The following is a 4,495-nucleotide window of genomic DNA, read 5'->3' as shown; positions in this document are numbered from 1 at the left end:
GGAGAGGAACTCCAGCCTGGACCAGGAGGAACCAGAACCTCCACAGTTTGAGGAACCAGAACCTCCACAGTTTGAGGAACCAGGACCTCCACCGTTTGAGGAACCAGAACCTCCACAGTTTGAGGAACCTGAACCTCCACAGTTTGAGGACCAAGAGGAACCAGAACCTCCACAGATCAAAGAAGAGGATGAGGGACTCTGCACCAATCAGGAGGAAGATCAGCTCCACCTGAAGCAGGAGACTTATCCGGTTCTGGTGACTGTTTTATATGAAGAAAGTGAACCAGAACCAGACAAGGAGCAGCTCATCTCTCAGAGTTCTGCTGGACCTGAGGACCAGGATCAGGATTCAGGGTCAGATGAGAAGATGGATCACACAGAGGGTCGTCATGGTAACCAAGCAGACCAATCAGCAACATCTGAGAGGTTGTTTCCTTGTGTAATCTGTGGAGAAATATTTTTAAAGAAATCACTGCAGATCTGTCATGTGAAGGTCCACAGAGTCTGGAACCAGGACTCTGATGAACTGATGTATTGTTGTCCCACCTGTGGGAAAATGACCTTGAAATATTGTGCCTTAGTCAGACACACCAGGGTCCACACAGGTGAAAAAACATTTTCTTGTGAAACTTGTGGAAAAAGTTTTAAACATCAGTCAGATCTGAATCGTCACATGAGGATCCACACAGGAGAGAAGCAGTTTTCTTGTGAAACCTGTGGGAAACATTTTTACAGAAGTTCTCATCTTCAAAGTCACATGAGAGTTCACAGAGGCTGAGCTGATGTTCTTCTGTCACAGATGGAGCAAATGTTTCACCAAATGATCTAGAAGAGGTTTTACAGCCAGGAGAAGAACAGGAAGTGACATCAAAGGGGCACACTAGGTTTTTATTATAACATTTTTTAAACTCTGACTCTTCATTTTTGATAGAAACTCAAAATATTCTACCAAAACTCACTTCCAGTTTGGCACCGGGCGAACATCCACGGTAGTACACAGACGGAAACACAACTCTAATTTCTGTGCTTTATTTCGGTGCCTCAAAAATAGCTGTTAATTGCGCCCTCTGGTGTTCACTGTTAACACTGACAGCCTCAGCACACAATCTCCACGGACTCTCTTGTATGCGGTTCGACTCGGCTCGGTCTCGGCTTGGAATTCTGCCTGTGGATTAACTCTTGGATTGACTGACAGCAAATTTCCTTCTGGAGTGAGCTGCTTTTTGTTTAGGAATACGAGCGRGCAGCACGATACGAAGACAGGGTGAAATAAAACTGCCTTTTGGAAAAAGGCAGAACTTATYAACACTTCCTGGAGAGAGGAGAAGGAGACGAAGCTCAGCAGATAAACAAACTGTCCGCCCACGGTTYCACAAGCACTTAGKTAAACGGCACCGTGAAAATAAATAAATAAAAGTGAAGTCCGAACGGTAAGACAACAATGGCTATTTTATTTTATTATTATTTTTAACACAACAGTTGAAGCCGCTGCGGATGGTCCGCACATTATCACACCCACTGTGTGGAGACACACGGACACTGAGCTGATCCGACCCGACCCAAAGTGAATAGAGTAGAACCGAGTTCATGGAGAGGGGCTAACAGGTGCTGCTGCAGTTAACAGTTATATATTATATATTATAGTTGAGATGATGAAAGCAAAACGGTCCAAAGTGTGGTGTCACTTTACAAAATATGATGCAGAAACTTCCACCTACAACAAATGATTTCAGAATATTTGGTGCAAAGACAAATTGTTAATGGTTTTAAGTTAATATGTTCGTCAATTTCAAGCTTTACTTTGACTCAGAAATAGTCATTGATTCATAAACCTCTCTGTGTGTTTTATTTATTTATTTTTAAAGTATCGATTTAAATACTGTTTAGGAATCGGTACCATTTTGAAAGTGTCCATTTAGCACCGGTATCGAAATAAAGCCTTTCCATACCCAACCCTAGATATATCTCTACAGTCTGTGTTGTTAGTTATTGTAGCAACGCTTTGTTTACATTCAGACGTTCCCCTTTGACATCACTTCCTTTTACTGAACATGAATTTCTCAACAACTCTTCATCTCTGTGGTGTTTTTTTATATTTCAGTAATGTTATCTTTTCAAAAAAATTTTTTTTTGTAATAACTGTACATTTTCATATGTTTAGGATGAAATATCAACCTAAGTTCTATCAAAAATAAATTTATTATTCCTCTTTTACATTCTGTGTATAGCAAAACAAAACAAAACTGAAGAGATCCTCACAGTTTACATACATAGAAACTGATTTTTGTTTAATGCACTTTAACACAATATTTATAAAATGTAAAACTGTGTTCTAAATTTTATAAATATTGCAATAAAGTACTTTAAACAGTATCAGTCTGTTTTTATTGATAGATTTTTTTGCACTTGTCAATATAATTACGAATATATAAACAGAACAAGAACAAGGAACAGCAAAAATAAAATTAACTCTGCCAGGGGGGTAGGTTTCTACATTTAGCACATTAAAAGCATCATAAATTAAACACATTCAAAGAGCTACAACATTCAAACGTGTTTACAGCTTTTTTGTTGGTACTTTTAGAGGTAGTGCATAAATATAATTTTATTTCTTTAATCAAACCTGGAAAAAAAGGTGAAGATGAAGAAAATTTACATTTGTGAATATGGATTTTGCAAAAAAATATGTTAATGTTAGTATTCTTTCCATGAAAACCAAAAATACTGTGTTTATATCTTAATGAAAATTTAATGTCAGTATTACAAATGACAAAATTATTACATTGCTTCCAAAATGTTTTTGTGATACAACATATCCAGAATAAATGACTGATTGTTTCTTGGTGCTCTTTGCAAAATTTACAGTTGGGGTCGATTGTTTTAAAATATATTTCTTCATGAAGTGATTAGTTGGACTGAAACTGAAGATAAAATTGTGATTAATAGAATCAAACACTTTGTAAAAGTATAAGAAGAGTATGAAGCTATTATCAGTAATTAATTCTGATTAATTCTTTAAATTTCTCTGTTTATAAATGAAGTTGTTTGTTGTGATCCTCCAAGCAGCTTTGTGGCGCTGAAGCTTCGTCACTGAGTTTTCCTGCTGCAATTAAACCCACGAAGAAGAAGCGAACAGTCGGTGGTTTGTTGTTGTTTCTCAGCTGAGTTATAAACCAGGTTGTTTNATTGGTGACTGACTAAATACTTATTTTCCCCACTGTATCTGTTCTTTCTACTCTATTGCATTTCTGTAATGTGTTGAATTACAAATTACATCCATGTCATGTTGCATTACAATTTTTTTTGTTTTGTTAGTTTGATTGATTTTTTTTTTTTAGTTTGAAGGTTATCATTGGTCAGAGGGGAATTGCTGTAATTGGTTCATTGAACCACGGCAAAGCAGTAAATATACCATTAGACCCTCTTTCAAGAAAAGCGGAGCGATTCTGCATCACCTGCTGGAGCATCAGCAGTAGCAGTACGCCCAAAATGGATCCCACCATGAAGGAATGTGCCGCTTGTGACCTTATTTAAAATACTTATTCAAGTTAACTGGTTTGAAAAAAACAACTTGTTGAGATTTGATRAAGGAAGGTGATGAATTTACAGCTTCTGTAGCTGTTGTCACAATCTGTGATGATGCACAAAATCAAGTCAGAGTGTGAACAGTGTCAGAGGGTGAAATATCTGCAGCATTGTTCACTAAAATGACACCATTGATACATTAAAATATACATACAGTAGGCCCACTTCATGATATTGTAGACCATTAGGAAATACATTAAGCAAGTACTTTTACTTAATACCTTAAATATTTTTAAAAGCAAGTACTTTTACTCAAGGAACCAAGGTAATGTTTTTTTACTAGAATACATTTTTGTTTGTTTATTTGTACTTTTACTTAAGTACAGTGTGTACTTTCTCCAGCACTGGTTGTTGTAGCAACACTTTGTTTACATTCAGACATTCCCCTTTGACATCACTTCCTGTTACTGACCATGTGAATTTCTGAACAACTCTTCGTCTCGGGTGTGATTTTTTTATTCTTMAATATTTGATCAATGTTATATTTTAAAATATGTAAAGTCACAGGCACTAATGGAATAAAGGATCAGCTGTTCTTTAGTTACCAAACTATTGCACCTTTATTCTGATGGTCAGACCTTCATTTCTTACAGTTTTATTACTACTTGATGATAAAACTCATTTTAAACTAAAATCAGAACCAGGATCAGGACCGGCTGGGTTTGGGGGGACAGGAAAGAGACCCAGAAGAACTGGTCCAGGTCTATTTTCCTCTGGAAGAGACACAAAGAAAACACGTTATTGATAGAAATAATGAGAAGAAACACACAAAGCTGAAATTAGTTTCCGATTCAGGAAATGAAAAACGCTTTGTTGTTTCTAAGAGTTTTCACCTTAAAGAAACAAGTTACACAACTGATGTTGCAATACAAAGTGTTGGATGTTGTCTTGATATTTGTTGGTTTTATAT

The 4,495-nt window shown here is 36.6% G+C and overlaps 1 protein-coding gene across 1 annotated transcript in view; it reads left to right on the top strand.

Annotated features, from left to right (window-relative positions):
* The first annotated feature begins 38 nt into the window (after positions 1 to 38).
* Positions 39 to 4,495, top strand: part of LOC106531513 (gastrula zinc finger protein XlCGF9.1) — a 23,302-nt gene continuing 18,845 nt past the window's right edge. Inside the window, exon 1 of the mRNA XM_014027391.1 lies at positions 39 to 241. The gene's annotated coding sequence lies outside the window, so the exon portion shown is untranslated. The remainder of the gene's footprint in view (positions 242 to 4,495) is intronic.

This window comes from Austrofundulus limnaeus, unplaced genomic scaffold (assembly GCF_001266775.1).
Source record: "Austrofundulus limnaeus strain Quisiro unplaced genomic scaffold, Austrofundulus_limnaeus-1.0 Scaffold645, whole genome shotgun sequence".
Lineage (NCBI taxonomy): Eukaryota > Metazoa > Chordata > Actinopteri > Cyprinodontiformes > Rivulidae > Austrofundulus > Austrofundulus limnaeus.
This window is presented reverse-complemented; position numbering and strand designations above follow the sequence as displayed.